The 13803-nt window shown below is 35.4% G+C and overlaps 1 pseudogene across 1 annotated transcript in view; it reads left to right on the forward strand.

Moving 5' to 3' along the window:
- LOC143256516 (chitin synthase chs-2-like) overlaps positions 1-13803 on the forward strand; it is a 53558-nt pseudogene that overhangs the window by 20763 nt on the left and 18992 nt on the right. The window contains exons 4-9 of the transcript XR_013031394.1: positions 881-1053; positions 3512-4485; positions 5532-5625; positions 6221-6420; positions 7894-7973; positions 8385-8493. The product of XR_013031394.1 is annotated as a chitin synthase chs-2-like (transcript). The remainder of the gene's footprint in view (positions 1-880; positions 1054-3511; positions 4486-5531; positions 5626-6220; positions 6421-7893; positions 7974-8384; positions 8494-13803) is intronic.

Below are 13803 nucleotides of genomic sequence, written 5' to 3' on the forward strand. Positions count from 1 at the left end.
GGATTTAGGGTAAACATTTGAATATGAAAGCTTCAAGTTAGAAGAAATTTTCTCTATTTTTCAGCCAACAAATTTCTGACCAGGTTAATTAATTAATTAATTGTTAATTAGTGTGTTATGTGTCATTCATATGATAACCTTTTTTCATTGTACACATGTGATCACTTCTTTAATAAATGACCTTTGTAAAGGTCAAAGGTTCGAGTATAATAGCATATTTTGTTTTTTGTTTCGTAGTGGGAATAATAATGTTAAATTGTTTTTAAAGTCAACAAACATAAAACATTCTATTATTTCGACAGTTTTAATACACTGTCTTAATACTGTCTTTAATACACTGTCTTAATACTGTTTTTAATACACTGTCTTAATACTGTATTTAATACACTGTCTTAATACTGTATTTAATACACTGTCTTAATACTGTTTTTAATACACTGTCTTAATACTGTATTTAATACACTGTCTTAATACTGTTTTAATACACTGTCTTAATACTGTATTTAATACAGTGTCTTAATACTGTCTTTAATACACTGTCTTAATACTGTTTTTAATACACTGTCTTAATACTGTATTTAATACACTGTCTTAATACTGTATTTAATACAGTGTCTTAATACTGTCTTTAATACACTGTCTTATGTCCTTTAACTCCATTATTTTCCTGAACAAACGTGTTTTTTGCGACAAAACATAAATTTAACATTACTAGTTATTGTTTCACATTTTTACGAGCATTATCAATATAATCCCAAATCTTGTATTATTCCTCTAACGCTGTATTGAATTAAAGAATAAAAGAATATAAAAGTCATTTTTACTGGAACATTGTAAGTGTCAGGTGTCCAATGTGAAGTGCGCAATTTACTTTTTCCAGGTCTCGAGAGAGGCGAAAATTACCGAGCGCAAATATCAGAGCTTGAAAGAGTGGAATGGATTTGGTGTTTGTTCTTTGTGGTGATCATTCCGGAGTTATTTACGCTTTTCCGCAGTTTCAGGATATGCGTCTTCAAATCATACAGAAAACCAAAGTTTCTAACTTTCCTTACGGTACAAAAATATAATATATATATTTTTTAATATTTGATAATACTACTACATAATGTCAATTCTAAAAAAAAACTGACTCCATTTTCCTTTTCATGCTGTTTCGTAAATGAGAATTATGATAAATAACATTATAACTGAGCCTCTACCATATTGAGGGCAGGAATGCTCACTTCAAGAGGTAAGTTCTATCTTACTTACCTCCAAATAGTAGTACCTTATTTATTTTATTTTTATTTTTCACATTTTTGTTTGTCTTTTTTTATATTCTTATTTTAACTTGGGAGAGCAGGCAGTGAAGGGTGATATAGATGTGGGACTTTTTGGGCTTGAGTACTCACACCTCTCTCTCCTAATTTCTAATTTTCTTATTTGAGACTAGTGAATTGGAGGTTAAGACTGATAGACGGCGTATCTCCACCGCAATTGGTGTCATACTTTTTCAGTCACCTCCAGAACCTAGGATACATTTTATAATATTACGGTGTAACTTGTACCCTGGGATACTTTTTTAAAAAAATATGCAGCGTATTTTGTTTCATGTTAATGTGTTTTGTTTATAGCTTACAAATTTATGGTTCTAATATATAATCAAAATACATACAATTTTGCATCTACAAATATAAATAATAATCACAGTATTGTGGGTATTTATTTATTATTTTCTGTGTTTCATTATTTAACACGTCACTCTTCAGGAAATAATTTTATTTGCACATAATAATGTACAATAAGAAAAGCTGGAATATAATCTTTCAACCAAACAGAAGCTTGACGTAACTAGGTGGTCAAGGTTTTTGACTCGCCCCCTGAGGATCGCGGGTTTGAATCCCCGTTCCATCAAACATGGTCTCCCTTTTAGCTCTGGGAGCGTTATAATGTGACGGTTAATTCACTATTCGTTGGAAAAAGAGCAGCCCAAGAGTTGGCGGTGGGTGGTGATAACTAGCTACCTATCCTTCTAGTCTTTCGCTGCTGAAGTACGACACGTATCTTTGCACAAATCTTAAAGCAAACAAAAAATATATAAGCAACCTAAATTTTTAAAAATTATGGAACAATATTTTTTCATAAGAGGAAGTATAACACAAATAAGAATTTATTCTAAAGAAAAGCATATTAAAGTTAGGTTTTGTCTATATTTGAATGTTTTATTCTGTAAAGTCTCTTTACAATTATATTACAAAGAACTACCTTTGAAATCACGAAATTGGTTAGAAAATAATAGATAAAAAAACAGAATATTTCAAGTATTTTGGTGTTTTTGTTATTTGTATGTCTCTCTCTCTATATATATATATATAGCCCGGCATGGCAAGGTGGTTAAGGCACTAGACTAGTAATCCGAGGGTCTTGGGTTTGAATCCCCGTCGCACCAAACATGCTCGCCCTTTCAGCTGTGGAGGCGTTATTATGTGACAGTTAATCCCACTATTCGTTGGTAAAAAGCGTAGTCCAAGGGTTTGCGGTGGGTTGTGATGACTAGCTACCGTCCCTCTGGTCTGACATTGCTAAATTAGGGAGGGTTAGCGCAGATAGCCCTTGAGTAGCTTTGCGCGAAATTCAACCCAAGCCAAACTATATATAGTATATATACATATAACGCCTGGACCTCACCTGTATCTGTCACATCACAGCCGGCCTGATGACTTCTGGTATTTGATGACATTGGCTGTGAAACGTGGTAGGCATGTTTCATATCATTCATTGTTTTTACTGATATATTTTGAGTAATTTTAAAAAAAGGTACCTAACTGTTCATATATACTTGTGTTTATAGAGAAAAAGAGGTTTTAAGACAAATTGTTTGTTTGTTTTTGAATTTCGCGCAAAGCTACACGAGGGCTATCTGCGCTAGTCGTCCCCAATTTAGCAGTGTAGGACTAGAGGGAAGGCAGCTAGTCATCACCACCCAACGCCAACTCTTGGGCTACTCTTTTACTAACGAATACGGGGATTGACCGTCACATTATAACGCCCCCACGGCTGAAAGGGCGAGCATGTTTGGTGCGACCGGGATTCGAACCCGCGACCCTCGGATTATGAGTCGAACACCTTAACACGCTTTGCCATGCCAGTGCCCTTTAAGATAAATATTTATTATATTTATTTAAAGAAATCTTTGATTCATTGTGAAACTGTATAATACCGGATATAATTTGAAACCAACAATGTAAATTTAATAAAATATAAAATAAATGGTCATATTTTGACAAGATATGCAAGAAGGGTATTAACGTCCTCCATTTTGTATTTTTACGAAAAAATTATTGTTTCAAGACAAATTAGAAACAAAAATTCCACATGTTTTAACTTATAAGTCAAAATATTTATAATACATTTCACAAAATATCATATATTGTGAGTAATTTGAACATTGTTTGAATTGCAACGACTTACTTTAATTTTGAAAAATCTTAAGAAATATTCTTGCATTAAAAATGCACATTTTGCCTTACAGGTTTTAGTTATGGAGTCTCTACACGTTCTAGGCCTGGTTCTTTTGATATTCGTAGTTCTTCCAGACTTGGATGTCATAAAAGCAGTCATGCTTACAAATTGTGTTTGTTTTATGCCTGCCGTCTTCAGTCTCTTGTCTCGTTATAAAGGGGAAGACAGGCGTTCAATAAAGGTTATTCTGGACATTGTTTCTATTGTTGCACAAGCAACGGGTTTTATCGTGTGGCCAATTGTTGAGCTCCATAAGCGTTCCTGGGCCATTCCCGTAGCAATATTTCTGTTATCACTTGGCTGGTGGGAAAATTACATTGATAAAAGATCCCCTATCAAAATCATCAAGACACTTTCCAAAGTAAAAGAAGACTTGCGCAGAAGCAGGTATTTTACGTATTTGTTTATTTCGATATGGAAAGTTGTTGTAACTCTTTGCAGTGTGTTGGCGTTGCAGTCTCTCACGATGGAGCACATGGCTCAAGTCTTCCGACTGTTCAAGCACAGCTTCCAAAGTCACATGATTACAGTTCACCAAATAAGGAAGAACGCTCTCGATTCTAACTTCCCCGATCTTCCCACAGCGAGTCCTCTAGATGAAGAAATTGTCATCGATTCGTTCGAAATGACTCCTATTTACGTTGCTCTGTTACAAGTCAGTGCTTCGCTTCTCTGTTATGTTTTTGGAAAGTTTGCTTGCAAAATTTGCATTCAAGGGTTTAGCTTCGCGTTTCCAATTAGTCTCACGGTCCCAGTAACCATGTCCCTCTTAATCGGGGCCTGTGGTATACGAACAGAAAATGAATGCTTTTACGAAAATGTCCTCCCCAAGTACCTTTTCTGGACTTGCCCAGAAGGAGAATTTTTTCAGGATTTTGTCTCTAAGCAATTTGCCTGGATTTGGCTGTTGTGGTTACTTTCACAAACCTGGATTGCTATTCACATCTGGACACCGAAGTGTGAAAGGCTGGCTTCAACTGAAAAGTAAGAATATACAATTTTTCAATTTAAAATGTAATAATGTACAATTTTTAAATTAAAATACCACAATTTACAATTTTCTATTGAAGGATACTAACTTACAATTCATTTCAATTTCCAGAAGATATTATACGAAAAATTAACTAATTATTTCTTTCTAACATTATGATTATTTAGTAATTTTATTCCATTGGTTCGCAATAATTCTTTATAAGTGTTTTAAAATTATAGAAACTCATTTAAGCTTCGAATGTTAACTGAGGAAATAATGCGATATAATGATTGAGGAAAATCAAAAGAATTGTAGTGTTAATTTTAACAGGACAACATAACATGTGAAATGTAATCAGGACAACATAACGTGTGAAATGTAAAGTGTTAACAGGACAACATAACGTGTGAAATGTAAAGTGTTAACAGGACAACATAACGTGTGAAATGTAAAGTATTAACAGGACAACATAACGTGTGAAATGTAAAGTATTAACAGGACAACATAACGTGTGAAATGTAAAGTATTTTCTAATACATGCCTTGAGATTGCTGCATTAATATAATATTTCTAGTTTTTGAACAAATTTGGTAGGTATATCGTTAAATTCCCAACTCTGCGTCGAACAATGATGGTTTAAAAAACTACAACTCGGTCTTTAACTCGTAAAGATTTGTGTGTGTGTGTGTAATGTAAACTTCAAGTTATCGATTTGTTTTATTACCTTCACTTATGATGGGTCTGTTTATTGCATCATGTTGAATAATTTAATATTTGTAGTGATATAAATTGAAATATTGATGAAATGTATGTTTATATATTTTATCTGGTCATATAGCCGACAAATTTATGCCAGAATAGACTCTGTTTAATAAAAACCATATACATAAAATTGCCAAATAAGATTAGATTCCACTGGTAATTCTAAGGCTAAATATTTAATGATGTTTGTATGTCATTTGGAATAGCTATAAGCCTTCTTCATTGAAGAAATTGAACGAACAAAACTTTCGTTTCTTCGTTATTTGTAAGCTCTTCCTCACTCGTTTCATTTCAGACTTTTCGTGAATCCAATGTACATTGGTGTCTTAGTGGACCAGTCAATTGCTTTAAACAGAAGACGAGATGATATAGCCGAGATCAAAAGTTCAGTGAGTACTTTGTCCGAAAGTGACTTGTCGCAGTGACTTAAACAATTTAAAATAAAACCAGCTTTCTTCAAAATAACTAGAACTGTTTAATGTTGTATTCTCTGCAAATACTGTTTGATTTAAAGTTTAAAGGTCCTTTTCTTTAATACGTATTTTTACTGCTAAAATCCGTAATTTTTCAGCGCACTAATCATAATTAGCCTTAATAACAGTTGGCATCTGATGAACTATCTTAGCGTAATTGTAAAAAGACATGAAATCAATCTCTATTAATTGAAATTGACACCAGTTTGTTCCTTATTCCACTTTTATACGCTGTAAATGAGTTGGTCAGCTGGAAAGAACTGACCATCTTATTGTTTGCTGTATATATATAGGACAAACGAAGAGTTTTGTAAATTTAGTTGAACCCATAAAGTAAATATATAAAGTGGGGTAAGAAGAGCGGAGTGTGTAATAATTTATTTCGTTACTGGTTGACTCAAGTTAACAAGAAAAATTGTAACCCTAACTCTCAGCGATCTGATATCTTGCATGTGAATAAACCTGCATTACATGTCATATATTATTAACCACAGTTTACTCTGATTCGCAGGAGATCGACCTGGAAGTGAACGAATACAATGACAATTCCCAATATTACGAAACCATCTCTGTAAAAACCAACGACACTTCCAGTAGCCAGAATGGTCGTAGCGTTCGAAACGTCGATCATATTACTCGAATTTACGCATGCGCAACAATGTGGCACGAAACACCAGACGAAATGATTCAAATGCTGAAATCAGTGATAAGGTAGGTGAAACTGTGAACATTTATGCAGAAAAAAATGAAGTAACTTTTGACGAATTATCATGCTATAGAACAAGCATTAAAATATGTAAATATGCGCAGAAAGAAATAGTGACTTTCAGGAATTATCATTCTTTAGAACACGCATTAAAATATGTAAATATGCGCAGAATAAAAGGTAACTTTTGACGAATTATCATGCTATAGAACAAGCATTAAAATATGTAAATATGCGCAGAAAGAAATAGTGACTTTCAGGAATTATCATTCTTTAGAACACGCATTAAAATATGTAAATATGCGCAGAAAAAAATAGTAACTTTCAGGAATTATCATGCGCATACAGTCCAAATGTTTTAACCGAAAGTTTGAAATCTTTATTACTCACAAGAATTTAAATTTGTTTGAGTGTACTGAAAGCTAGATGTATTTGAGAACAAACTTGTTTTACGCAGTGTAATTCAGTGTAATTCAATAATATGACAAGAAATGTAACTTAGAAGTAGAAGAACAAAATCCAAAGTAAAAGAACAAAATCCATATATACATATAAATAATGAATTACTGAGCTGAAACTATACTATTTTTATTTTAACTAACGTGATAATGCTATCAGCTGTTTATCATAAAATTTATATTTGAGATAGATATTCAGCAAAAAAATATTGAGCAACCAGCCAAATAAAATTAAGAGAAATCATTAAAACAAACGGTGTATTTGATACAAAGAGATAAAATAGTTTTCATTCAGCGTAGTGATTTATAAAAAGTTAACTTTGAGCATTACTTTTGTCTACGCTATCTCTCTAAAGTGACGCTAATTATTTTAAAGTTAAAACTAAGTCGACCTGCATAGCAGGTCGTCATAGATTACCTCAGCTTGGTTAAATACTTGAAAATGGTTTGCTACAGCGTTTCCCAAACTTCAGTGCTTCACGCCCCCTTTAACAAATATGGTTTCTTGCGCCCTCACCCCTTTAACAAATATGGTTTCTTGCGCCCTCACCCCCTTTAACAAATATGGTTTCTTGCGCCCTCACCCCCTTTAACAAATATGGTTTCTTGCGCCCTCACCCCCTTTAATAAATATGGTTTCTTGCGCCCCCCCCTTTAATGGATGAAAGCATGACAAAATCTACCACACGGATACACATTAAAATGTTACATGTTTTGTGGTAATTGCTTATTACTTTTCTTAATAATAAGTGTATTAAAACGTTAAATTGAAATCATTAAACTATTGGCTCTACCCAATCGCGCTCTGCCCCTCGCCCCAAACATCATTTGTTGGGAAACGTTGGGTTACTAAGCTACGCTGAGTCTCTTTCACGTGATGAACTATACGTCAGGTAACGTCTAAACCAATACTGTATACTTTACCTTTCACTAAGCCTAAAAACAACTTCATTAACTAACAATATTTATATTCTCTGTTTCCTATAATTTGACTAAACTAAATCATCCAACTTGTTTAAGGATGGACGAAGACCAGAGTGCACGAAGAAATGCCCAAAAATACTTAAACATTGTTGACCCCGATTACTACGAATTCGAAGGTATTTAATAATTGATTAATTAATGTTTCGTAACAGTGTTAGAAACAATATTAAGTGATGTCCACATCACTAAAAAATGAACGAACTTGTAAGATCGTAAAGGTTTAATAACAATACTACTTGTGGAATAAATAGTGTTTGTGTTAATTTTCTCTTATTACTCGTAAAGAAAAACGATAGTTTTTGTTAACACTTTGTTCTTATGTGTAACATAATGAAAAATGTGTAGTTGATTTTCTCTGTCTCTCCGTGTGCCGTTTTTGTAGCGGTAATAAAATCTTTTCTTTCACCTTACAATGTTTTTCGCCATGTACACATTTCACACGTGGTCATTTCTCTCCTGTAAAAACGATTTTAGGCTGAGCTATTATGGCGCGAAATTTTTGGGTTACATTTGAATTTTCGTTCTAGTTCACGCTTATTTTGACGATGCCTTTGAACTGAGTGACGACAATGACGAAGAAATGGTTGTAAACCGTTTCGTGAAACAGATGATCAGAGTTATTGACGTTGCTGCAAGGTAAGTTTGAGAACTGATTAAGTACAACAACTTTTATGCCTGATAAACATGTGATAATTTTAGTTATCATAAAATTACCCTAAACGTTGTTTAAGCATGTTAAAATTCCCCGTTAATTTGTTTGTTGGAATTTTGCGTGAAGCTACCGACAGGTGTCTGACTTATCACCCTTCTGAAGTCTCTCTCTCTCTCGGGATTTTGGTGACCCTGGAGGGTCAGGTACGCATTGACCTCTTTCTTCTTCCTTTACTTTCAGTGTTGGTTGTTATGGCTACTGCTTAAGGGTCAGAGTGGTCTGAGTTTACTCCTACCCTGTTCAGTGCAATGTTCATGTACCAGTTTCGTACATTTATGGATATGATTTGCCCTATCAGTAGGAAGTCTGGTTATATATATAATAAATTTATTTTTGTGTTTAAAATATATGTTGATTAGGAAGAGATGTTTAGGACTAACTTCATCATGTATGCTGTACTTATCTAGTTTGCAAAATAATTCATTTTTCATCCAATTTTTATCGAAATACGTTATTGTGCCATGTAGGATTCTGTCTACTATCGTTGGTATGTTTGAATATTTGTGTATGAAGGTAGATGATGTGGTTCTGGGAGCTCTGTATGCTGTTGTGACCTTCTGAAGTGTTTGTTTGTTGTTGTTTTAATTTCGTGCAAAGCTACACGAGGGCTATTTGCGCTAAGTGTCTCTAATTTTGCAGTGTAAAACTAGATGGAAGGCAGCCAGTCATAACCAACCACTGCCAACTGTTGAGATACTCTTTTACCAACGAATAGTGGGATTGACCGTCACATTGTAACGCACCTACGACTGAAAGAGCTAGCCTGCTTGGTGTGACGGAGATTTGAACTTGCAAACCTCGGATTACGAGTCTAGTGTCTTAACCACCTGGCCATGCCGGCCCCTTCTAAAGTGACAGACTAGAGAGAAAACAGCTAGTCAACATCACCCACCGCTAACTCTTGAGCTATTCTTCACCAATAAACAGAGGAATTATAGAACACTTTATAGCGCCCACACAGCTGAAAGAGCGAACATGTTTGGGGATAGGATTCGAACCCGTGAACAGCAGACTGAGAGTCGAGTGCTTTAACTACCTTTCCATAGTAGGGCTATCTCGCTGATATAACCCAAGATATATTTATTTAACTCTACGTATTTTATCGTATGTATATACGCGCTGAAGCTGTAAGTTTAATTAAAAGTATGGAATAAAAACAAGATCTGCTTTCTTTAATGACCCGATTTTAAAATGTAGATTACAACTTGAAACATAAACTGGTCGAACAGCTAAATGTTTATTCAGACTGGTAAATACGATTAGTGTGAATTGTTGCAGTTAAATGGTGTGATGACGTAACGAAATGAAGTAGCGTGCGGCAAACAAAATATCCGTTAAATGGAAAGGAACGTGTTTTTCAACATTGTTTAGTTTCTTTACTTTACTGTTAAATTCACCTCTTGTCTGCAGTGAAAAACAACTTATTCAGTAAGCTTAGCTGTCACGAGCCACTAGGAGGCGCAAAAATATTTAAGAAAATTACAGTATTAGTTCGCGGGAAAACAAAATGATAGAATTACGTGATAACATCAAATTTAAAACCTTTCCTGGTAGTCATGGTTTTTTTTTATTGAATTTCACGCAAAGCTACACGAGGGCTATCTGCGCTAGCTGTCCCTAATTTTGCAGTGTAAGACTTGAGAGAAAGCAGCTAGTCATCACCACTCACCGCTAACTCTTGGGCTACTGTTTCTCCCAAAGAATAATGGGATTGATATCCACTTGGCCGTGTTGGGCTGCGATAGTCATGATACTTTGGTGAAAGGTTTACGTCGTATTATATTTGTTTATTGAATTAGGTTTTGCTTTTTTTTTTTTTTTATCAAAGTGATGAAATTATTTATTTTGTTTTTAGATTTTGTTAAATTTAATGTGGTTACGTAACAATGACATTTAAATCGATTACACTATGTAACACAAAGTTTGTTTCTGGGTAGTATGGGCTATATTTTAATTGCTTATGCTGTACAAGTACAGAAAATGGCCATTATTCCCTTCAAACTTTACTTTTGTGACCTGGATAATGAAATTTAGAAATTAACCTATTTTCTATGTAAAAACGGGCAAATTTGCACATATTCATTTACATAAGGTCTGAATAAAACAACATATGAATCAAGATTTATATTAAAGTTATACAAAATTGTTTAGAAGTGAGTAGTTTTTCGAGATTTGCGACTGTAATGTAAATCACTTTCACGTATCAGTCTTTAAATACAGTGTCCCATCATGTTTTCATTATACGCTCCCAGGTCACAAAAGCAAAGTTTGAAGAGAAAAATAAGTCTTTTCCATTTACTTTAGGCATAAGCAATTGGGAAATTACACTTTCTGTCCAGGAACAAGAAAAAGTAAAAATTTTGGTGCTTAGTGTTATTATTTACTATACTTATATTGTGTTATTATTTACTATACGATATCGGTTTTTTTAATAATATAATCAATTTATGAAAATAATATTTCTTCTTTTATATTCTTTCCTCTTTGTTTGGAATTAAGCACAGAACTACACACTGGACTATCTCTGCTGTGTTCACCATGCGTTCAGCCGTGCATGGCCAAGCGTGTTAAGGCGTGCGACTCGTAATCTGAGGGTCGTGGTTTCGCATCCCCGTCGCGCCAAACATGCTCGCCCTTTCAGCCTGGGGGCGTTATAATGTGACGTTCAATCACACTCTTCGTTGGTAAAAAAGTAGCTGGTGATGACTAGCTGTCTTCCCTCTTGTTTAACACTGCTAAATTAGGGACGGCTAGTACAGATAGCCCTCGTGTAGCTTTGCGCGAAATTCAAAACAAACAAAACCCACCACGCGTATCGAAACCCAGTTTCTAGCAGTGTGAGCCTGCAGACATACCGCTCTGCTTCTGGGGCGCTTTTCCCCCCAACTGTCTTATTGGTTTAGGAAACTCTACTCTGTACATTAATAAATGAAGAAAAATTTTAAAAAAATTACCCGTAGTTTTATTACAACGCTAAAACCAGGGTTCGATTCCCTTCAGTGGACTCAGCAGATAGCCCGATGTGGCTTTGCTACAAGAAGACACACCCGTAGTTTTGATTCCAAACTTTGTACTTTCTAAAACCGGATGGCCTGGCATGGCCAAGCGTGTTAAGGGGTGCGACTCGTAATCTGAGGGTCGCGGGTTCGCATCCCCGTCGCGCCAAACATGCTAACCCTTTCAGCCGTGGGTGCGTTATAATGTGACGGTCAATCCCACTATTCATTGGTAAAAGAGTAGCCCAAGAGTTGGCGTTGGGTGGTGATGACTAGCTGCCTTCCCTCTAGTCTTACATTGTTAAATTAGGGACGACTAGCACAGATAGCCCTCGAGTAGCTTTGTACGAAATTCAAAACAAACAAACAAACAAACAAATTCTAAAACCGGTTCAGGAAGAGAATCTTGGGATTGATTTTGTCCGTTAATCTCAAGAATGTTGTTTTCTAAATTTTCATTGAATCAAAATAACCAGCGACACTATAACTTAATATTGGGTTTAGTACCTATAGATATGCGAAACATTTGTTGTAGGAAAGGGTTTACGAAGGTCATGTTACAAAGTAGAATTTGATCGGTCTAGTTGTATAACAGCTGGTTGCCTACGAAAAAAAAAGTAGTTCTACATGACCTAGTTTCAGTGCACTCTATAAAAGACCACAGATATCAACTTGAACAGGTTAGGGCAGTCGTTACCCTGGCGACGCAAGGTTTCTTGCTCCGTCTGGAATTTTGTCTGATAAAAAAAAAAAAAAAGTTTTTTGAGAAGAAAGTTTTACAACAATATTGTGTGGTCAAGTTCGTCTGTTTTCTCTATAGAACATTTTTCCTGGGTCGTTTAATGATGTTTCTCTGTCATAGTTTCTGTAAAATCTGGCAACAGTAAAAGAAGGTATTTGAAAGTGTAACTTAGCTCAACTGGTTGCACACGGAACAGGTTTGAAAGAAACAAAAGAAAACACCTGGTTTCTTGTGGGTTTTTTTATTATTTTGTTGTTGTTGTTTTTTACATTGTATATGAATCACCATTAACGTATCATTATTCACCTAAATTCAACCACGGATCATAGGAAGAATAATTCAATTACTAATGTAGAATTGGCAGCTATGGTGTGAATGAAAAGTGAATTATATAAGACATATTTTTATATTAAGGAGAGTTTCTTGTGAAACTGAAACTGAAAATGGTAAAACAAAATACGTTTTATTTTTGGATTTTATGTTTAAATTGATAACAAAACTGTAATTGTTAGAAGAAATAATAAAGAAATACTCAGAGTATGTGTTTAAATACGAAGTTTTAGTCTGTATAAATACGATTGGTCGTACACACGAAAACAGTTGTGAGGTTTCATATACCCTTTCTTATCTTTATCTACTGTTCGCATGCATCTCTTTCCATTGTGGTCTGCTTGTAAAAACACCCGACTCTTAATCTGCGGGTTCGAAACCCACCATTGAAAATGATCGTCCTTTCAGTTGTTGGGACGTTATGACGTAAGTTAGTTAGTTAGTTATCACCATTAGATTCCATCTAGGAACATAGGGCCGCAATCGCTTGCGGAATCTTCAACAAGTATTTAAGTGAGTAGGTTGTTAGCCCACCGAGCCGTCCCTAATTTAGCAGTGTAAGACTACAGGGAAGGCAGCTAGTCATCACCACCCACCGCCAACTTTTGGGCTACTCTTTTACCAACAAATAGTGAGATTGACCGTCACATTATAACGCCCCCACGGCTGGGAGGGCGAACATGTTCGGCGCGACGCGTGCGCGAACCCGCGTCCCTCGGATTACGAGTCCCACGCCTTAACACGCTAGGCCATGCCAGGCCCGTTATGACATAATAGCCAATTCAACTAATCGATTTGAGTAGCCCAGAGACATTCTGCTAGAAACCAGGTTTCGATACCCGTGGTGGGCAGAGAACCGATAGTCCATTGTGTAGCTCTGTGCTTGATTCCAAATCATCATTCAGTTAGGACTCATGCAGGTGGTTAATTGCGCTTAATAAGAACAATTTCTGCATGCTTGTGCAATGATCTGACACGAAACGTCTTGCACAGTAGAGCGTTCACACAGGCACCGACAAAGTTCTTAAAACATGAACTGTAACAACACAAAACGGCAGCTATGATCATAAAAGTAAATCCACTTTCCAAAAACGTTATCGTTATGAAGCTGGGCATATCTCCTGGCACAGTCACTTAGATAATAGCCCCAACATGGCTAGGTGGTT

Source organism: Tachypleus tridentatus, chromosome 7, assembly GCF_004210375.1.
Source record: "Tachypleus tridentatus isolate NWPU-2018 chromosome 7, ASM421037v1, whole genome shotgun sequence".
Classification (NCBI taxonomy): Eukaryota; Metazoa; Arthropoda; class Merostomata; order Xiphosura; family Limulidae; genus Tachypleus; species Tachypleus tridentatus.